A 23,406-nucleotide genomic window follows, 5' to 3' on the forward strand; every position below is an offset into this window, starting at 1 on the left:
ACATGTTTCTCTGGAAAATTGCTTTCTTCCCACAGCTATTTAGAGACCTGCTCCAAAATGGAAGTCTTCAAAGGTCTTTTCTTGTTTGATGCACATCTTTGTGGCCAATACAGCTCAAATAAAATGATTTGCAGAAAGCATTTGTTACCATTCCATGTAAGGCTCATGAATAAGTATGAATGTTCACAGGATTAACAATAACCAGACTGAAACCTGACTTGGTTGTAAAGCACAGAGGCAGTTGAAGAAATTTTGTCCAACAGGTATCTGGTTCCCATGCTGATGGATGATTGTGATATTCCAAACATGCCAACAATATGAAACATTTTGGTCAGTTTAAGGCCTGGGTTGACTTGGGAGCCCTTTAAAAAGGGCAGATCCCAATTCCAAGATTCCTGACCCCATTCCTGGGCTGTGTGATTTTTGTGAGTGACTTTGAAGGGTGTGGGCTGTTGCCTGTCAGAAGCTTGCATCCAGCACTCTTGACCTGGCCAGCGCCATTGTGGAGCTAGGCACTACATAATGTTCATGGAGTCAGGCCAGGCTTTTAAAGAGCTGTGGTTCACAGCCCCTTAGAGAAGTCGTGAACTCCAGTGTGCAATAGGGGACCTTTTTCATCGAATCCCTACAGTGCAGAAGAGGCCATTTGACGCATTGAGTCTGCACCGACTCTCCGACAGAGATCTTACTCAGGCCCTCCCCCCTGCCCTACACCTGTAACACACATATTTACCATGCCTAATTCATCTAATTTAGACATCTGGAGACACTAATGGGCAATTTACCATGGCCAATCCACCTGACCTCCACATCTTTGAGTTATGGGAGGAAACCAAAGCACCTGGAGAAAACCCATGCAGACACCCAATCCACCTAACCTCGACACATACAGTCACCTAAGGCTGGAATTGAACCCGGGTCCCTGCATCTGTGAGGCAGCAGTGCTAACCACTGTGCTACCATACTGCCCATGAAGGTAAGTTCAAAACATCCCCTCATGCCCCCTATGCCAAGTTATTAAACTAAGAGAACATCTACTCCTCAGAGGAAGCATGTTTCATTAACTCAAACTCTTTGATCTCTACAATTAATTTCACAATGTTTGTTGACATAGGTGGTTCCAAGGATTTGTAATTTGTGGTTTTTGAAACTTCGAAGGACCTGGATGACATTTGTATTAGCTTACAGTCCAGACTTTATTCTCATAGCAGAAATTTATCAATGTATCATATTTTTTCAAAGCTTTTTTTTCCACAGATAACACTATACATTATATTGTATCTTGACCCACTCTATACTTTCTGGAACCGATGGGTATGGAAGTGCCAGAGCTTGGCACAGGGCACATAAGGGGCCTGAAGAGGTGGGTGGAATGGCAGAGCCTGGCATAGGGGCATTAGGGACATGAGGTTGGTGGGACGTGCAGTGACATGGATGCGAAACGTGGGAAGTGTTTGGAGGATGAAGGGGGAAAGTCGATGCAGACTCAGCGGGCCAAATGGCCACCTGCTGCACTGTAGGATTCTATGGTATGAAGAGTGGGGGCTAGACGGCCTTTATTTTTTTTTCACTGGGACCGAGTCTCATGTCACTGATGCCTCCATCAGAAGCCCACTTCCAGTGGCTACTGGACTCTCCACCCCACCCTATGCTTCCCCCTGACACCCCGATGATCCCCTTCGCTACCCTTGAACTTATCTTGCCTTCCGGTCTCTGGACTTGGGTTCAGGAATCTTCTGGAAGTTCTTCTTCAGTCCACTGCAGGGAGAGAGCTGTGAGCCAATTCGGTCAATCTGATTGGCCCACAGCTCTCAAAGGCAGAATTCCCTCCTACGAGAGGGATGGAAATCCCACCCTCAGCCTCTTAACGCTCAATCGAGCATGAAACGGCTGTTGGCACTCAGAGTTAGTGGGGAACTCTCGGATGGCAGGGAGGAAGACCCTGGCATCTGTAAAATTGAGGCCGAAGTCTGTGTCAATGAGTGACTGATTAGAAAAAGGATAATAGGAACAAGATGGTCCTCGCTCTGCATTTGAAAAAGGCATGAGGTGGCAATGCCAGCGTTGGACTGGGGTGGGCACAGTAAGAAGTCTCACAACACCAGGTTAAAGTCCAACAGGTTTATTTGGAATCACGAGCTTTCGGAGGGCTGCTCCTTCACCAGTTGAGTGGCACAACCTCAGGCTAAAGGGACGATCTTTTAAAAGGGAGATGAGGAGGAATTCCTTCAGCCAGAGAGTGGTGAATCTGTGGAACTCTTTGCCACAGAAGGTTGTGGAGGCCAGGTCATTGAGTGTCTTTAAGACAGAGATAGATAGGTTCTTGATTAATAAGGGGATCAGTGGTTATGGGGGAAAAGGCAGGAGAATGGGGATGAGAAAAATATCAGCCATAGTTGATGGGCCGAGTGGCAGACTCGATGGGCCGAGTGGCCTAATTCTGCTCTTATGGTCTCACGGAAAAGGCTTAGCCATTCACACTCGCCTTTCACTCTCAATCCTCAGTTTTTTGTTACAATGGCCTTTGCAAAGGCAGGAAGTTTCCTGTAACTTCTCTCATGCAGATTTGCTCCTCCGTTATGTAGCATCTTCTGCTTCAAAGCACAAAATGCTGGAAATTTGGAGCGCACATGTAACTTGTGAATCCACTGATTTCATACTGATTGGGGAACAAGGGTTGAAAGCAGGCCAACAGCACGATCGATCCAATTCTCCAATCCTTTCTCACTCTGAGCGTGGCAGTATTCTAGGAAGATGGGATTGGGGTGTTGACTCTACACTGACCTGCGAAGTTAAGAGAGAGCTGTCATGTTGGATGAGCGTGCGGCCTTAGTCAAGGTGTGACAGATTGAAAGGAAACTCATTGCAGTACGCTGACTTTGCCCATCAGTGTTGTGGAAAGATGACATTGCCTCATTTTGCAGATTATCTGAATCCAGCTTCCAGGTTCACTGAATGTCAGATACCAATTGAACCTTTTGTGCCACCTCACTGCGCACAGCTTCAGCAGTGAAGATGTCTTTTAATGAGAAGCTGGGTAAATCTCTGTGAGTTCATGTCTGAAAGGGGAAGCTGAATGCGCTGCGCTGGTAGATTTATTGCCTCTGATTTACTTGTGGCAAAACAAAATTATGGCCGGAATTTTACTGTCTGCCCAACCACTGGAATCGGAGCGGGCGAGGGGCAGACAATGGGAAGGTCCGTTGACCTCAGGAGGGATTTTATGGTTGCAGGACGAGCAAGGCCGTAAAATCCTGTCCTATATCTCAAAATATACACCAATAGAGTCATAGAGTCATAGAGATATACAGCACAGAAACAGGCCCTTCAGTCAGGCCGACCAGGTTTCCTAAACTGAACTAGTCCCATTTGCCTGTGTTTGGCCCGTATCCCTCTAAACCTTTCCCATCCATGTACCTGTCCAAATGTCTTTTAAGTGTTGTAATTGTGCCCACCTCTACCACCTCCTCTGGCAGCTCATCCCATATACACACCACCCTCTGTGTGAAAAAGTTGACCCTCAAGTCTCTTCCCCTCTCACCTTAAACCTATGCCTTCTAGCTTTGGACTCCTCTACCCTGAGGAAAAGACCTTGGCTATTCACCTGATCTATGCCCCTGATGATTTTATAAACATCTATAAGGTCAATGAGGCAATTGTGCCATTTTTGTGGACTACTGGATTCGTGGAGACCGCAAACCAATTAATTACATTTGCAAAGAGTTTTTGTCCAAATGTTGTCCCTGCCTCCTGAATTACATTTTATTGTGCGGAGCTGGAGCATTTGATTGTTTTCAATGAAAGTGAAAATTCATGAATAACGCTGCTTTTCACTGGTGGCACGGTGGTTAGCACTGCTGCCCACAGCACCATGGACCCTGGTTCAATTCCGGCCTTGGGTGACTGTGGAGTTTGCACATTATCCCTGTGTCTGCGTGGGTTTCCTCCGGGTGCTCCGGTTTCCTCCTACATTCCAAAGATGTGCGGGTTAGGTGATTGAACAAGCTAAAATTGATTCTTAATGTCAAGAAGATTAACGGGGTAAATATTTAGGGGTACAGAGATGGGACTTGGATGGGATTGTTGTCAGTTGTTGGAAAATGCTTGGGAGATCAGAAACACAAAGGGACTTGGGAGTCATTGTTCAAGATTCTCTTAAGGTTAACGTGCAGGTTCAGTCGGCAGTTAGGAAGGCAAATGCAATGTTAGTGTTCATGTCGAGAGGGCTAGAATACAAGAGCAGGGATGTACTTCTGAGGCTGTAAAAGGCTCTGGTCAGACCTCATTTGGAGTATTGTGAGCAGCTTTTGGCCCTGTATCTAAGGAAGGATGTGCTGGCCTTGGAAAGGGTCCAAAGGAGGTTCACAAGAATGATCCCTGGAATGAACATCTTGTCGTATGAGGAACGGTTGAGGACTCTGCGTCTGTACTCGTTGGAGTTTAGAAGGATGAGGGGGGATCTTATTAAAACTTACAGGATTCTGTGAGGTCTGGATAGAGTGGACATGGTGAGGATGTTTCCACTAGTAGGAAAAACTCGAACCAGAGGGCACAACCTCAGGCTAAAGGGATGATCCTTTAAAACAGAGATGAGGAGGAATTTCTTCAGCCAGAGAGTGGTGAATCTGTGGAACTCTTTGCCGCAGAAGGCTGTGGAGGCCAGGTCATTGAGTGTCTTTAAGACAGAGATAGATTATTGATCAATAAGGGGATCGGGGTTATGGGGAAAAGATAGGAGAATGGGGATGAGAAAAGTATCAGCCAGGATTGAATGGTGGAGCAGACTCGATTGGCCGAGTGGCCTAATTCTGCTCCTATGTCTTATGGTCTTATGGTGCCGCCTCATTGGGCCAAATGGCCTCCTTCTGCACAGTAGGGATTCTATGATTCTATGTTTGAACTGAAAAGATTAAAGGTTCTGGCAATTAATACATTGAGAACTGGAGCAAGCGCAGTATACACGAACAGTGTGTGCAACTGTAAAAATGTACATGTGCTGAGGAATGTAACAACAGGAGTGTATCTGTGGGCAGAGATGGGGTAGGAATGATGAGGGGGATGGGGGGACCATTGGGGTATATTTGTGGGGGGTGGGGGGGCCATTGGGGTATATTTGTGGAGGGGGGGGGGGTGCGGAGTGCTCCTGCGGGTTTGCTCAGCAAGCATTGGTGTTCTGAACATCATTTCATTCGGGTTTATTGATGTCAACGGGGAAGTGAACAACTGGCTTTAAGCAAGCACATAATTCTATTGCAGGTCCTTGAAAAACAATTTAATGTTTGGTCAAGGACTCATCCATCTTCTCATTCTTTTGAATTAACTAAATAGACAGATTCTGCTTGTAATCAATAGGGATGCAGAGAAAATGACCCTTACTTTTCATGATTGGTCATGATCAGGTGAAACTCTAATGAGAGCAAGAAGGCAAACTACAATTTCTTACTAAATGTTTCAAGGACGTGTGTGTGTGTGTGTCTGTGTGTGTCTGTGTGTGTCTGTGTGTCTGTGTGTGTGTCTGTGTCAAGTTCTGTGTGAATTAGTGCCAGGGTCCGTGTGTGTATTAGTGGCAGGGTCCGTGTGTGTATTAGTGGCAGGGTCCATGTGTGTATTAGTGCCAGGGTCCATGTGCGTGTCAGTGACAGGTCTGTGTCAGTGTCAGGGTCTGTGTGTGTGTCAGTGACAGGGTCTGTATGTATGTCAGTGACAGGGTCTGTGTGGGTCAGCTTCTGGGTTTGTGTGCGAGTCAGTGTCTGGGTATGTGTGGACCAAGTGCAGGTATGTGTTGGCGTCCTGCTCTGAGAGTTCAGTCTGCGTGTTATTTCAGTGTTAGCTATTCACATTTCAGCAGTGAATATACCTAAGTGGCTGTAAAGTGCACTGGAACAGCCTGAAGTCAGGAAAAGGTGTTACATAAATGCAACTCTTTCTGTCTGTCTTTCTCTTTATTTTTATGTGCCCTCAAAATGGATTATAACTTTAAAAAAAAGAATTTGAATTCCATTCACAAACAGGACTAAGGATGGGAGGCAGGCTCCTTTACAACTCAAATTGCAAATCCTTGGCATTCATCCTTTAGTTGTTCCCTCTCTTTTGAATCACCCTCCCATAAAAACTGGAAGCATATATTGAAGTGAGTAATAAAAAAGGCCACTTTTGAAGAAGTTGGAAGCAAAGGTTGGCCTTTTTCCTATTTGACATTAATTTCACCCGGGAGTGTAATTAAAAATGTAGTTGTGGATCTGTTGCTTTGCACATTGAAAGTCAGAAGCAAGGACATTACTCAGATCGAGTTGGGTGGGATAACTAGGCCAAGGTGAGAATGCAAATAGATTAAATTGTTGTTCTTGGCACTGGATGTGGAGGCCCAGAGATATTACTTTACTGAGGAGAGGATCTGTGATCTCAGTGGGGCTTTTAAGCCAACATGTTTCTCAGTGTTGGACAGTGAAATTGAGAGACACATGGAGGTAAAGGAAGGCTGATTTTGAATGCTGACATGCAAGAGGTGCTGATCAGTAAGAGTATGGTGCTTTGTGTGGGAAATCTAAGTTTAAAAGCTTTATTTATTTGTCAAAAGTAGGCTTACATTGACACTGCAATGAAGTTACTGTGTGTAATAACTCCACAGAGGCGGAAGTTCCGTCACCAAGTTACCTTATTTACACCATACATCTGTACACAGCCAGCTCTCCAGTTGCTCCCTGCTGAAATGCAGGCTGGGAGTCTGACACACCTGCTTTAAATAGGGAGCATGAGGCTCCCTGATTTAACCATCAATTAGGACTCGTCAGGTACTTTTGGGGAAAAAAATGCCAGACAGCGCCCGTGGTTAGGTGGACGCGAACTCGCAACCACCTGGTTGTCAAGAGGCTGAATAAGCGAAGTAACCACTGAGTTAAAGCCAGTGCCAAGACTCATCAGGTAGCTCATACTCCAGCAAGCCAATCCCATTAGCCTCGTTGAAGTCATCACACTGTGAAAATCCCCTGGTCGCCACACTCTGACACCTGGTTCGGGTACACTGAGGGAGAAATTACCTTGGACAATCCACCTAACCAGCATATCTTTCAGACTGTGGGAGGAAACCAGAGCCCCCGGAGGAAACCCACGCAGACACGGGGAAAACGTGCAGACTCCACACAGACAGTGACTCAAGCCGGGAATCGAACCCGGGTCGCTGGCCCGGTGAGGCAGCCGTGCTAACCACCGTGCCACGGAGTGATGCAAGGTCTCTGCACACTGGGAAGGGAGGAAATGCTTCAGATGTAGCTGGATGATGAACACCATTTTGTGTGTTCTTTGTTTCCAAATCCCTCCATGTCCTTGCCCCTCTCTATCTCTATCATCTCCTCTCAACCTTAAATCATTCAAGATCGCTGCATTCCTCCAATTCTGGCCTACTGCACATTCACTATTTCCATTGCTCCACCCTTGAAGGCCAATCTTCCAGCTGTCTAGGCCCTAAGTTCTGGAATTTCATTTCTAAGACTCTCCATCTCTCTCCCTCTCACTCCTCCTTGAAGATGAAGCTTTTGGCCATTTGTCCTTGTGATTTGGTGTCATGGTTCGTTTGATAATGTTTCTGTGAGGCACCTTGGGGGGGTTTACAAAAGGCACTATATAAATGCACATTGATCTTGTAATTGACTAATCTCTACTGCAATGGTCTTAGTTCAGTCATCCTTCCCTAGCTGACAGTTGCCAGCTGCTACTACTCTGAGGTGCGCCAGAATTCGGAGCTCTGTTATGTTGAAGACTTTGTCTCTGTGTGTTGATTGACCCTTTAAGGGAAACACAGCAGAGTAAGAGTTGCCTGGGTGACCAATCAGGACATGTGGAATCACCCCATGATGAGCAAGGCTCCTAGGCAGAGACACTTTAGGAGCTGGCTGCAGCCATGAGGCTGTTGTACAATTCTTATTAATGAATATCTTTTGTGTTTACTGATGAAGTCTGTGAAAATGCATTTTTACACTCTGGTAACTAAATACAATGTTCTGGAATTTATCAGGCCAATGGAGGTCTCACCTATTGGTTGGAGAATGGCGGGGAAGCCCTGTAGGTTCCATGGGGTGAGAAGCCCAACAGAATCGAGGCTCCTTGGAGCTCTCGAGTGGCCATTGTCAGGTTTCCCTCGCGATTGAGGTTTGCAGGAGCAGAGATCCTGCCTGCCCAGAATAGGACAATCGGAGGCCAGCAGCTCATTATCGCCACCAGCAGCTCACTATCGCCACCAGCAGGAGTAATGGCAGCTGCTGGTAGTGCACCCTCCAAATGTCCAGGCCAAAGGTGAGTGAGGGGAGTGAGGGTGAGATGGCGGTGGGGAGATGGGGGGGTGGTTGTTTGCAGGATGGGTTTCATGGGAAAATGGTTCAGAGGCAAGGGCAATGGGGTGGCTTTCCTGATGCAGGTTTGATTGCCACCCTTACTCCGGGCACACTCGACAGGTTTTGAAACCCCTTTATATAATTGTAGATAGAAAAAGCTTTATAAAAGACAGACACTGTTGCGGTAAGCAAGGGCTGTCTGAATTTTCCTTTCTGAACAGTCCTTGCTGAATTTGGTATGACTAACAGTCATTTTGATTTGGTTTGATTTATTATTGTCACATGTATTAGTATACAGTGAAAAGTATTGTTTCTTGTACGCTATGCAGACAAAGCATACCATTCATAGAGAAGAAAAGGAGAGAGTGCAGAATGTAGTGTTACAGTTATAGCTAGGGTGTCGAGAAAGATCAACTTAATGCGAGGTAGGTCCATTCAAAAGTCTGACAGCAGCAGGGAAGAAGCTGTTCTTGAGTCGGTTAGTACGTGACTGTGGTGAACCATCGTTGGTTCCCACCAGGTAGTGCTGAGCCAGGGTCTGGCCAGTACTATGAGTCTGTATATATGTTGCTGTTGGGGTTAGGGTTGGGTTGTTCTACATGTTACTGTTGGGGTTAGGGTTGGGCTGTTCTACCTGTATTATAGTTATTATGGTACATCCCAGTCGGGCTCCGCTTCCTGGGAGAGGTATAAAGGTCACTGCTCTGTCTGGGACCCCTCAGTCTGGGATCGTGTATTATATATGGTAGCTCTATTGTAGTAGTCAATAAAAGCCTTTATTTCCTCGAGCATCTCTAGCCTCGTGAGTTATATCGCGCATCAGTGACCTCAGACTTTTGTATCTTTTTCCCGATGGAAAAAGGTGGAAGAACAAAGAAAATTACAGTACAGGATTCGGTTTTTCGGAATTTTGGACTTTTGCTGAGCAGATTAAAATGGTTACGCTTCTGCACAATAAATGAACCACAAACACATAGAAAGCTAATGGAGGGACCCCCAGAGTGATCAGAGAAATTATCCCCGCGTTCAATACAAAAAAAAATCTTTATGTGTACTTTTTAACATCACAACCTGGCCACCAAATAGCAGCTTTGAGGATGTTGGTGGGAGTCTTTGCTGGGAACGAGTGCTGATTAGTCGCAACAGTGGCGGAAATCTAATCTGCAGAGTTTAACCACTGACCTTTTGAGACGTGTGAAGTTGTCTGTATCCAAGAGGGAAGCAACAAAGTTGTAAATGTCACTGCTGTCAGTCCCACGCCTGATCCTTCAGGAAAAGTCAAGTTTAACAACAACCTGAGCAAATATGTAATGGAATGGTGATGGATATGACTTTGAAAGAATCAGCAAGTGAAATTTTAACCTACCCAGGCGCGTTTGCTGATACCTGTGGGCAGCAACCACCAAAATGATGCTAAAACCTGACCATGTCTGTACTTTAAAAACAAAATAATTCTTCTTATGGAGAAAATATCAGATTCTCAAAAAAGTTATTCTTGGTTTTCAGATCATGGTACAGTCCGTCTCACAATTGAAGAATTAGAGGGCTGTTTTTTTAATAGAATTATAGAATCCTTACAGTGCAGAAGGAGGCAGAATCAGATACGATAGTGACTTTTAAGCGGCGTCTTGACAAATACATGAATAGGATGGGAATAGAGGGAAGTGGTCCCCGGAATGATAAGGGAGCATGGTCAGTGCAGCCTTGGAGGGCCGAAGGGCCTGTTCCTGTGCTGTAATTTTCTTTGTTCTTTGAGGCCATTCAGCCCATCGAGCCTGCACTGACAACAACCCCACCCCAGGCTCTATCCCTGTAAGCCCACGTATTTACCCTGTTAGTCTCCTTGGCACTAAGGAACAATTTAGCATGACCAATCAACCTAACCCGCACATCTTTGGAGTGTGGGAGGTAACTGGAGCACCCAGAGGAGAACCCAGCTGACACAGGGAGAACGTGCAAACTCCACACATACAGTGCACCGAAATTGAACCTGGGTCCTTGGCGCTGTGAGCCAGCAGTGCTAACCACCGTGCCAGCAATTCTGTCAGGTAAATAGTTTGGAGAAGTTGGGCTATTCTCCTCGGAAAAGAGGTTGGGAGGAGATTTGATGCAAGTGTTCAAATTCACAAGGTTCCTGGACAGAGTAGATGGAGAAAAACTGTTGCCACTGGAGACATGTGGATAAACCTTTTCACCCATCGAGTGGTTAGGATCCTGGAATGCACCGTCTGAGAGTGTGGTGAAGGCATGGTCAATCGAGACATTCAAGAAGAGATTGGAATATTATCTGAAAAGGAAGAAGGTGCAGGTTTATCAGGAGAAGGTAAGGGAGTGGCACTCAGTGCATTGCTCATTCAGAGGACCAATGTAGACATGCGCCAGAAACCTCCGAGCTCGCCCATATCTGGGATTTTCCAGCGCCACTACAGTGAATAGAGTTTTGTCTGAATGCCAAATTCTTCATTCTCACTGGCAGCTGGGGGGAGGGAGGGGGGGGGGGGCAAACAAGATTGGAGCATCCCACCCATGATAGGCTGAATGGCCTCCTTCTGTGCTGTAACAATTCTGTGGTTCCCCTTTCCCCTGTCTATGCTGAGGGGATTAGACAGGTGTGGGACCCCTGAATTTGGTACGCACAGCGTAGGTCTTTCCCCTGACAGGCTCTTGCTGTCAGAAGCAACCAAAGCTTGACGATTTTGCTTGGAGAAAGGTTAAAATAACGCACCATCTTTGGCACCCCTTTTCTACTTCCTCCTCGACCGCCCTGAGTAGTGTCAAGGCTTGAAGTCGACTGCCAGCCTTCTGGGTGCTCTGCCTTTGGGCATCCTGTGGACAAACGGAGGAAGTTGGCATGGGCAGCTTGGCAATCACTGCTCCTGCCTGATATTCTCAGCAACATCCAGTCCAAGATCACCCATTGAGAACAGCCTTAGAAATCCCAGGACAATGTGATCTGGACCAAGACCTGATGAGTAAGTCTCCAGGCCCCCTCTCCTCTGAGTCCTCCCAATATATTGTGACGAGGAAAATTGTCCTTTAGAAGTCGCCGTTCATTAATACTAACTCGTTAATTATTGTATGTACAAAGCGGGCTTTATGATTTTTTTTAGGCTGGAAGTTTTGCATCCCACCAGGTCCTTAAAATGTAACCTTAAATTAATGGCTTCACTCAGAAAAAAAATTACATTTCCAGGTTATTAAATCAGAGCCTTTCCGATGTGGGCAGATGTTCGGCTGCTGTTGAGATTGATGGAAATCTTCAGTGTTTCAATGCTGAGAGGTATTCAGTTTGTGATATAAGGTTTCAAAAAGCAAGAGTTGTAAGGCTGACATCTTAACATGAAACCAGCTTATTCATTGTCACGAAGATTTAACAAATACTCTCATTGTAATTTTATTACTTATAATGCCTGCCGTGGTTCTCAATTAGACAGTCCCTGTGCAGATACAAGTGTGCGAAATGGCATGTAAGTCTTTTCAATATGGCAGCATGAGAACTGGTCCATCACATTTGCTGTATAAAACTGTCTGAACTAATTATCCAGACAAAGGATCCTAATGCTCTATATTTAGCTGTGCCCTCATAACCTCCTAAGTAGTTTGCCAACAGATATTCTTCTTTGATCTGAGGTTCTGAAATCAATGTGACACCCAGGTCACGTTGCACTTCCCTTTTCCTAAACTGCCACCATTCAGATAATAATCTTACTTCCTGTTTTTGCCACCAAAGTGGATAACCTCACATTTATCCACATTATATTGCATTTGCCAAGTATTTGCGCACTCAGCCAGCCTGTCCAAGTCACCCTGCAGCCCCTTAGCATCCTCCTCACAGCACACACTGCCACCCAGCTTAGTGTCATCTGCAAATTTGGAGATGTTACATTCAATTCCTTCATCCAAATCATTAAGTATATTGTGAATAGCTGGTGTCCCAGCATTGAACCCTGCAGTACCCCACTAGTCACTGCCTGCCACTCTGAAAAGGACCCATTTATTCCTAGTCTCTGCTTCCTGTCTGCCAACCAGTTCGCTATCCACATCTATACATTACCCCCAATACCATGAGCTTTCATTTTGCTCACTAATGTCTTGTTTGAGACCTTGTCAAAAGTCCAGATACACAACATCCACTGTTTCACCTCAAAAATTTCCAGATTTGTCAAGCATGATTTCCCTTTAGTGAATCCATGCTGACTTGGACCAATCCTGTCACCGCTTCCCAAATGCTCAGTTATTGTATCCTTAATAATTGACTCCAGCATTTTCCCCACCACCGATATCAGGCTAACCCGTCTATAATTCCCATTTTTGGTCTCCTTTTTTAAAGAAATGGGGTTAACATTAGCTACCCTCCAATCCACTGAAACTCTTCCACAGTCTGTAGAATGTTGGAAAATGATCACCAATGTGTCCACTATTTCTAGGACCACTTCCTTGAGCACTCTGGGATGCAGAGCATCAGGCCCTGGGGACTTATTGGGTTTTAATCCCAGCAATTTCCCCAATACAATTTCCTGACTAAATAAGGATTTCCTTCAGCTCCTCCTTCATGCTAGACCATCTGTCCCGTCGTATTTCTGGAAGGTTATCTTCGTGAAGACAGACACAAAGTATTTGTTCAGCTGGTCCGCCATCTCTTTGTTGCCTATTATGAATTCACCTGATTCTAAGTGTAAGGGATCTACATTTGTCTTCACCAAGCTTTTTCTCTTCAAATATCTATAGAAGCTTTTGCAGTCAGTTTTTATGTTTTCTGCAAGCTTACTCTTGTATTCTATTTTCCTTTTCCGAATTAAACCCTATTTCCTCTTCTGCTGGATTTTAAATTTTTCCCAGTCCTCAGGTTTGCTGCTTTTTCTGGCCAATTTAGATGCTTCCTCTTTGGCTTTAACATTATTGCTGATTTCCCTTGTTAGCCACGCATGAATCACCTTCCCTGTTTTACTCTTACGCCAGACAGGGATGTATAGTTGTTGAAGTTTATCCATGTTTTCTTGAAGTGTCTGCCATTGCCTATCCACTGTCAACCCCTTAAGTATCCTTTGCCAGCTGATCCTAGCCAATGCATGTCTCAAACCATTAAAGTTAGCTTTCCTTAAGTTCAGGTGGGCAAGTTCCTGAGGGAAGCACAGCAGCTCCACTGGCAGAGTTGAGTGCTGCCACTGGAGGATGGGCACTATGAAGAAGCCTTGATATCTGATGAGGCGTCAGTTTTGTTCACATAAATCGCCAGACTGTCACTGTGAAGGGGAAACCCTCCACAGGATGGCTTGTGGCTGTAGCTGTGGCTTGTTCAAATCTGGGGCTCCCTTGGAGGTTAAAGTGTAGGACACCTCGTGGGCCCCTCAATCAGTCATCCACACCCCATCACCTCCTGGGCTTTGACCTCATTGGGGTGGGGGCAAATCTGCTGTGGCGGTCTCCCCAATTTGCGCACAGTTGGGCATTTAAATATACAGATAGGCTACCCACTGCTGCTGACTGAATCGGAACGGATTTAATAGCTCAAGGCTGGGCATCAATGAGGTGCCAACCTTGTGAAGCTACAACCTAAGAATACAGCCACAGAGCTAAGTGATCTTGCAAGCAAAGGATCAGATAAAAACTCTACAGTCCTGCCACAGCAAGTGATGAGTGATGGTGGACACTTAAACATCTAACAGGAGGAAAACGTTCCACAAATATCTCCATCCTAAGTGATGATAGAGCTCAGCACGTGAATGCAAGAAGCAAGGCTGAAATGTTTGCAACCATCTTCAGCCGGAAGTGCCGTGTGAATGATACATCTCGGCCTCTTCCTGAGGTCCCCACCATCACAAAATGTCAGTCTTCAGCCAATTCAATTCACTCCACTTTAATTCAAGAAATGGCCAAGTGCACTGGACACAGTGAAACTTGAGCCCGGACAGCATTGCTGCTGTGATGCTGAAGACCGGTACTCCAGTACTAGCTACACCCTGTAGCATAGGTGTTCCAGACCAACTACTACTGGCATCCGCCCAACAAAATGGAAAATTACCACAAAAAGCAGAACAAATGCAATTTAACAAATGGCCATGCCATTTGTCTACTCACAATCATCGGCAAAGCATTGGAAAGTATCGTCGACAGTATTATGAAAGAACAATTATTCACCAATAACCTGCTTATTAGTGCTTGGTCTGGGTTCTGTCAGGAGCCCTCAGCTCCAGGCCTCATTGCAGCCTTCATCAAAGGAGCTGAGGTCAGAGGTGACGTGAGAGTGGTTGCCCTGACATCCAGGTGAAACTTGATTGATTGACTGACTTCAATTTTACCAGGGCTCCTCGATGTTATAATGTGAATCAGGAGGAAAAACTCTCCACCAGCGTTTCTCGGTTCTGTACATCGCTGCGTGCCTTTATGCAACAATTTTCTTTTTAGGCCTTTCAGTTCAGGGTTTGAATTCCTATAACCTTATCTTTCACAACTCTCCATCAGCGAGAGTAGACAGAATGATTGCTCCTGCTCAAGTTGAAGAATCTTAATTCCCAATTGTAAAGATGCAGTCTCACAGAGTTCATTAGTGAACACAAAAGGTAGTTATTTATGAAGAAGAATTGTCCGGCAGCCTCATGGCTCTCGCTCGCTCCCAAAATGTCTCCTGCCTCAAAGCCCCTCTTACCATGGAGACGATTCCATCCCGAATCGTCACACAGGTCATGTGACCCTTACTCTGCTGTGTTACCCTGAAAGGGACAATCGCCACACTAATCTTATCATCATTTCCACATGAAAGTCATCATAGGGGCAGATGATGGCGTAGTGATATTATCACCAGACTATTAACCCAGAAACTCAGCTAATGTCCTGGGGACCCAGGTTCGAATCCTGCCATGGCAGATAGTGGAATTTGAATTCAATAAAAAATATCTGGAATTAAGAATCCACTGGTGACCATGAAACCATTGTCGAGTGTCAGAAAAGCCCATCTGGTTCACTAATGTCCTTTAGGGAAAGAAATCTGCCATCCTTACCTTGTCTGGCCTACACGTGACTCCAGAGCCACAGCAATGTGGTTGACTCTCAACTGCCCTTGGGAACTAGGGATGGGCAATAAATGCTGGCCAGCCGGCGACACCCATGTCCCACGAATGAATAAAACAAAAGGTACTCCTCGGCACCGATTACATTTCCTGATATCGAGAACTCGCTGCGTCTCACATGCGAGAATCCATGGTCCCAACTCTCTGCGAGTGCTGAGGTGGGACTTCAAGGGAGTTGTGCCATCATAATTCATAGCGCCTTGTTTCGTAGAGCTAATATTTACCCATTGAGATAGTTTGTATAATTAATGGTATAATTATTTTAAGCAACTGCAGATATCTACACAAGTGGAGCTGAATAAATCAAGCAATTACAGGTTTTGCACAGATGTTTACATGCCTGGCACTGAAGCTTGCTGTGTGTTGTATTTAGCATGAAATTATTTTTTATGAAGCAGTTGCTTGCTACCTGGCAGTAATAGCTCCCTCGCAGAGCCCGGAGCTCAGCGAGACTGAGCAAATGTTTAAAATTGCTGACGAGATGCCGATGTTTGTTTATGCTGTCACACAGGGTGCAAATGTCTTCACCTGCAGTATTTATTGACCAATTTACTTTCCCTAAATACCGTGTGATTTGTCTCTCCTGTCACATTCCGAGGGCTATGCTTCTGGCTAGAACTTCAGCTGGCGCTTTGATTGATGCAAGAGTTTTTCCAATCCTGGGATAATTCGGAAAGTTTAATTTCATTTATTTGCTTAATGTAGGATCCCATTTATCCTAAAGAAGAGTAGAAAGTGCACAGCTGTCAGCACCTGATGAAAAATCCCACCTGAACTATTAGGCCCAACCTGACTAGATTTCTTTCAGGAAGCTCACTGGGTTGCTGACAGACCTGTTGGTATTATATACAAGGACTCACGGGAAGCTGTTTTGACATGGTGTCGTGTGGTTACAAGATCCCTGGGTGGGGTGTGAAATTAGTTGCCGATGTAGGTGGCAAGGTGGCACAGCGGTTAGCACCGCTGCCTCACAGCACCAGAGACCCAGTTTCGATTCCAGCCTCAGGTGACTGTGTGGCGTTTGCACGTTCTCCCCGTGTCTGTGTGGGTTTCCTCCGGATGCTCCGGTTTCCTCTCACAGTCCAAAGATGTACAACTTAGATGGATTGGCCATAGTAAACTGTCCCTTAGACCCCCAAGATGTGCAGGTTAAGGGGATTAGCAGGGTAAATACGTGGGGTTACAGGGATAGGTGGGATGCTCTGTCAGAGAGTCGATGCAGACTTGATGGGTCGGATGGCCTCATTCTGCACTGTAGGGATTCTATGGAGGAAGAAGGTTACCATCAATTGAAGTGATTGAGCATGGGCATGTTGACATTTGTTTTATGAAGACCAAGAGGACAACTTTGATAGAGATTCATCTGTGCCCAGTTGATGTGAAGATCATTAGTCATGTGTGTGTGACCTGCTAGTATGAAGTAATCGTGTGGATAATGACCAGTGTATTGTTAAAATTAGTAAATATTGGAGTTTTCTTTATAATGTCAATGTTGATTGGAAAGTGCGGAGAGCATTGTATGGGGTTGTCCTGGAATAAATATAGAGGAATACTTGGGGCGGGATTTTACTGCCCAGTCGTGGCAGGGGTGGAAAATGTGGTGAGCCGTTCAGAAGTCCATTGACTTCAGCGGGATTGGAAAATCCCATCCAGATGAGGGGTTGTAAAGTTCCCCCTTTAGTTTCTATGAGGCATTGATTCTTGCAATTGATGTCAAAAAGAGAACAATTTAGTTTGCTATCTGCAGACGTACAACAAATAGGTCCAGATTTTCAAGGCCAAAATGGATGGCTCAACTCTGAAAATTTGCCAACTCTTCAGTTTAAAGCAGCTGCTCTCACACGGTTTTCACTCTGGGGTGGGCAGTTGCAGGTTAGATGGCCACGGGGGTGGGTAGAGCACCAAGGTGGGCTGGTTGGCAAGCCCGCCTTGCTTTTCTGGGATTCTGCTCCCAGTTCTCAGGAAAGTAGTTCGGCCCTCTTGCCCTCACCCCTCACAGCGCCTCATTGCCTTCCCACTCTACATAGCCCGTCATACACTCCATGCCAACTCACGCCCCCCCCAGCCATTCCCCATGGCCCTCAAGTTCTTCATGCCAACTCAATGTCAACTCATGCCCCTTCCATGTCCATTCACCCACAATGTACGATGTACATAACCAATGAGCCATATAATAATGGGAATGTGATTAGCTGAAAGAAAAATAACACCCATTCAGAAATGTTCTTTGAAAAACCACCTGCTGTTTCTACAACCACATAAAAGTGTCAATCAGACAGGCCATTACAGTATCAATAACAGAGGCTTCAAGCAGTTCACATCTCTTATCTTTTGCATATAAATATTGAAACATTAGCAAAAGAGATCACAAAAAGAACAATGTTTAATAACCACTTAAAGAAACAAAGTCAACAATTCACTTCAATTATCAAAACCGTGTCCCTGTTGAGCTAATGTATTTATTGGTCTGGGCTCTCAAGCAAGCCTGCATAATGAGGACAGAGACGTGTCTGGGAGGCATGGGTAAGACCTTTAGACCTTACCTTCCAGAAGGTTCCTGAATCCAGATTATGGTTCACGACTCCTGTGATCTACAAATTATGGAGAAGATGGCCTGGTTCCACAAAAGTTGCGGCCAGCTAGGAGATGCCTACGCCTGAAATTGGAGCTGTTAGGCCGTGAGTGGGTGTGGGCTCACTCCCCGTGCCTTTACCCCACACTGGTGGAAACCACCAGCACTGGGAAGGGGGACAGGAATCCCAGGATCGGGCCTTGCCCATCAAAGAACATATAGCACAGGAACAGGCCCTTCGGCCCACCAAGCCTGCGCTGACACATAACACCTTTCTAAACTAAAGACCCTTTGTCTCCACACAGTCCATAACCCTCTATTCCCTGCCTATTCATGTATCTGTCAAGATTTTTCTCAAATATTGCCATTGTATCTGCTTTTACCACTCCTCTGGCAGTGCGTTCCAGGCACTTACCACCCTCTGTGCGAAACACTTGCCTCTCACATCTCCTTTAAACTTTTCCCCTTTTACTTTAAACCTATGTCCCCCAGTAATTGACATTTCTACCCTGGGAAATGACTCAAGAGTCATACTGACTCTACAACAATGCAGTCCTAAAGAATCTGGGCAAACTGACAGAAGCATGTGACTTTGGTGGGTTTCTCGATGAGGCAGAAAGGGGGGTGTTGTGCTCAGAAGGAAATGTCAATCCAAAGGATTGCAAGAGCTCACAAAATAGTTCTTGGGATGGAGGCAGCTGCCGGTTGCCTGCAACAGGATCCAACATCTGCAGAGCAAACCCGAGACACCGCCCGCCCCAGTTGGAGGTGGTGAAAGAAAACAATCCAAAAGTAAAATGTTGTCACAGCAGGGAGTCAATTTATGTCACTAAGTTTTGCCAGAAACAAAACTGGGAGAAGGAAAGAAGGCCCCATACAGCACCGCGAGGAAGCCACAGAAGTGAAGACAAAAATGGGATTTTCCGGTCACGCCCATGATGGGACTTGTCAGCGAGTATGGAAAATTTGGGGTTCCAGGCAAAGCTCCGGAAAATCCCAGCCACGAACGAAAACAGAGGATTTTTGGCCATAGTGTCCATTCTGGTGGTGGACGAAATTCCCGGCTTGACAGATCAGCTTCGTGAACCGAGGTCTCTCCTGGTTATGTTCTTCCCGGTGTTTGAAGTCAGTTGCCAGTGCACAAGTGTGTGGCATCTGTCTCCAGCTTCCCTGGACTGTCGGCTGATCTAACCTGTGGGCCAATGAGCCAATCTCCAGCATTTGGGGCATGGTCAGTACCTTTTGATATGCTGCTTTTTTTACTGATGGAGTGGCCCATGAGAATGTTAGCGATATTCTGTATGTCTGTGCATGGTGGATTATAGGTGGATTATAATCAAAAGGTGCTTAAAAGGGACAGAAATAGAGAGATGCAACAGGTAACTTGCATTGTTCCCTTTAAGTTGTGTGGCCACACAAGGACATTTAAAAGGGCCACCAAGTTGCTCAAGCACCTGTTAAAAAAAAAATGAGAGGGTGACGGCAAAAATCTAGTGAGTTTTCCACAATCGGTCAACTTGATAGATTTGGCATCATAAATAATGTTGCTGATGTTTCATTATAGTGTATTTTCTGGACTCTGATCATAAGCCATGCACCCTGTTTATGTTCGTGTGTGAGCACTAGAGATGCCTACTCATGTGAGTATGTAATATAATCATGCAGTTCAAAATAAAGACACTCGATATATATTTGTGTTCAATGTTTTTACTGCAGGCCAGTGTCAGAAAGAGAGAGAGAAAAAAATGCATTAATTGATGTCTAAAATTAGTTACAGAACAATTTTGTTTTTCTATCAGTTTTATTAGTTTCACTGTTGGTGAGATTTCTCAGCATGTATCGGTTTCACATGTGCCAGAGTCAATTAATAGTTCACACACTCAAGTGGCAAGAGATATTAAGAATTGAATAAGTAACTCTGTGTTGATGAGGATGGTAAACATTTCCAGGTAGTGTAATTACAACCCAGATCTGTCCGAATGGAGATGTTATAAACCGTTTGTAATTATCAATATCATTAAATATTTAATGAAGAGGTATGTGGTTATTAGGAAGTACTGACTAATGTGAAAGATTGGCTGCATGGACCCTGCTGTTGGTTTGCCTTTTTCTGCAACTAGATTTGGAGGATCTTGCAACAGTCTTGTTGTTTCTCCAGTGCTTTGAGGTACGTTCTGTAGGATGAGCAGGTCTCCAAAGGAGCACAGGGATCACTGCTCATCTTACCGTGATCTTAGCCTCAGGTTGTCAGCTGTATTTTAATTAAAGTAGTGTTACATTAGGTGCAAGCAATGGCATTTATTTACAGCGGGGGTACATTTGTAAAGCTATAGTGCTCATTTGCCTATCATTTTGGATCTGTACGTTATGGTATCTAATTTAAATTTATTTATTTAAGTTTATTTATTAGTGTCACAAGTAGGCTTACATTAACACTGCAATTAACCTACTGTGAAATCACCTATTCGCCACACTCTGGCGACTGTTCGGGTACACTGAGGAAGAATTTAGCATGGCCAATGCACCTAACCAGCACGCCTTTTGGACTGTGGGAGGAAACCGGACCACCTGGAGGAAACCCACACAGGCACGGGGAGAACATGCAAACTCCACACTGACAGTCACCCAAGCCAGAAATCGAACCCGGGTCCCTGACGCTGTGAGGCAGCAGCACTGTGCCGCCATGGCTCAAAATCGCTGGTTCAAAAGAGTTCTTCCAATACATTTCCTTTGTAATAAAGTTTAGAGAATTTATACTGAATTGAGGATTTGAGAGAGAGCCAATGCTGACACTCTCTGTGAGATAATTTCTGTGTGTCTACATGCAGTTATTTTAGCTGGCCCTCTATTCAAAATCAAAGATGTTTAAAAGGGTCAGAGATATAGAGAGAGATGCAACTTGTGACTAGCAATGCTCCCTCTAAGCTGCCGGGCCGCACAAGGACATTTAAAGTTGCTCAAGCACTTGTAAAGAGGTGACGAGAAAAGTCTAGTGAGTTTTCCACAGCCAGTCAACTTCATAGAGTTGAAGTCATAAATAACATTGCAAATGTTTCATTATGGTGTATTTTCTGGACTCGGATCATTCAGCAAGCACCCTGTTTATGTCCATGTGCCAATTTCGAGTCAGCAACAGACTTTTATTTCTAAACTTGCTGGGAACTATTTGAAGGGTTATTGTCTGCTGTGGAAGGAATGTTTGTTCCATTTGATCAGCCACTCAATGACCCGGCTGTCCAGTTGGAATTGCTACTGCAGCACAACCCAGGGTGAAGTGTTCAGCTAAACTAAATGGCAAATAGATACATAAATATGCACATGGAGCAATGGAAGGGGTGAAGTGCTTTACTTTGAAAGTACTTCTTCATACACTATTCACAGCGAGGCCTCTTAAAAGGGCGGCATGCTGCCTTCCAGCTCCAGAGACTCGGGTTCGATTCCAGTCTTGGGTGACTGTGTGGAGTTTGCACGTTCTCGCCGTGTCTGTGTGGGTTTTCTCCAGGTGCTCTGGTTTCCTCCCACAGTCCGAAAGATGTGCAAACTAGGTGGATCGGCCATGCTAAAATACCCCTTTGTGTCCAATGATGTGCAGGTTTGATGGATTAGCCATGGTAAATGTGTGCGGTTACGGGGATAGGCTTACTGGGTAAGATCCTCTGTCAGAGAGTCGGTGCAGACTCGATGGGCTAAATGGCCTCCTTTTGCACTGTAGGGATTCGATGAACAGCAGCTAAGAGTCCTTACTCGCATTGAGGATTTTTACAGAAGCAGGAACTTTGTGGGCAATTCTCCCAAAAAAAATTCGAAGTGTCGAATTCAAGTAAAAACTGGAGCTGTTTTTGGCGTTTAAAAAAGAATCTTCCACACTCTGTGCACTGCAGAGTGCCCTAGCATGATTCAATCCAGAAACCAGTGGGCCGGGCCCATTCCCGCTGGAGAGGCCGGCAGCATAGCGCTGAACGGGCCACTGCCGTGATCGGCGCATGTGCGGTGGCTCCTGTCTGCTGGTCTCCCATTCTCGGAACCCCTGGATATTTCCAGGCCAGCGTAGATCTTCAACCCCCGCCCCCCCCCGCCCCCCACCGGCACTCCCAAAACCAAACCCCCTGCAGCCCTGCAGTCCTGATCCCCCAGCAGGCTGCTTCCCCCCCCCCCCGCTAAACTAAATGACAAATAGCCCCCCCCCTCCCCCACCCCTCACCCGGATGGCCAGCCCTGATCACTGCCCTCCCTCCCTCCTCCACCGTTCCTGACGACAGAGTGGTAGCGGGACACCCCAACTCCACTGATCACCCCCAAAGGCACCATCCCCATCAGGCCCAGTTCAGCCCACCCCCATTAGGCCTCACCCCTTTGGCACTGCCCCATGCATTGGCACTTTGCCCTTTGGGCAGTGCCCAATGGCCCAGGCTGGCACTGCCAAGGTGCCAATACCCTGGGGGCACCACCCCATGCCCGACCCTCTGGGGGGCCTCGATTGTCCCCCCTTCACTCCAGCTAGTTCTCCAAAAGAAGGGAGCTTTCTAAACCCAGCTGGAGTGAACCATTTGGCAGGGGGAGGGTGTGGAGATGCAGGTGGACCTGGAGACTGCAATCCCAGGCCCACTAGTAGCATTTAAATTAGCTCAAAGTGAGGATTTAACTTTCCCCTCTGATTTCTGGCGCAGGGCAGACAGTGAATGGTTGTTAAGCGGGATGGAGGTAGACAGTGGAATTTCGGTTCAGCACTGGAACGACTGCTTGTCTTTGATCCACACTAGTGCTTGTTCTTGGTGGTAAGGGCACACTTTTGAAGGTGTGAAAGATAGTAATAGACTTCAGGAGGACTTAACCTGGCTGTGGAATGGGTAGACACACGGCTAATGATAGACAAGTATAAAGTGATCCATTTTTGATAAGAAGAATGAAGGGAGACAATACATATTACTTGGTACAATTATTGGCAGCAATTAAGGGCAGCACGGTGGCACAGTGGTTAGCACCGCTGCCTCACAGCACTAGAGACTCGTGTTCAATTCCGGCCTTGGGTGACTGTCTGTGTGGAGCTTGCACGTTCTCTGCGTAGGTTTCCTCCGGGCGCTCCAGTTTCCTCCCGCCTCCAACATGTGCAGGTTAGGTGGATTGGCCATGCTAAATTGCCCCTTAGTGTCAGGGGGACTAGCAGGGTAAATAAGTGGGTTACAGGGTGGGATTCTGCAGACTCAAGGGGCCAACTGGCCTCCTGGACTGTAGGAATTCTATGAACTTTAAAGGGACTGCAGGAAGAGAGAGACCTGTGAGTACTTGTGCACAAATCTCTAAAGGTGGCAGGACATGTTAACAAAGCAGTGAATAAAGTGTGTGGGATTCTGGACTTTACAACTACAGCCCTGGAGTACAAAAACCAGGAAGTGACACTAAATTTATATTAACCACTACTTTTAGCTCTGGCTGTCCAATT

The 23,406-nt window shown here is 45.8% G+C and overlaps 1 protein-coding gene across 1 annotated transcript in view; it reads left to right on the top strand.

Moving 5' to 3' along the window:
* Positions 1–23,406, top strand: part of LOC144502775 (transmembrane protein 132C-like) — a 1,024,516-nt gene that overhangs the window by 690,079 nt on the left and 311,031 nt on the right. The gene's annotated exons all lie outside the window — the stretch shown is intronic.

The sequence above is a fragment of the Mustelus asterias genome, chromosome 13, assembly GCF_964213995.1.
Source record: "Mustelus asterias chromosome 13, sMusAst1.hap1.1, whole genome shotgun sequence".
Lineage (NCBI taxonomy): Eukaryota > Metazoa > Chordata > Chondrichthyes > Carcharhiniformes > Triakidae > Mustelus > Mustelus asterias.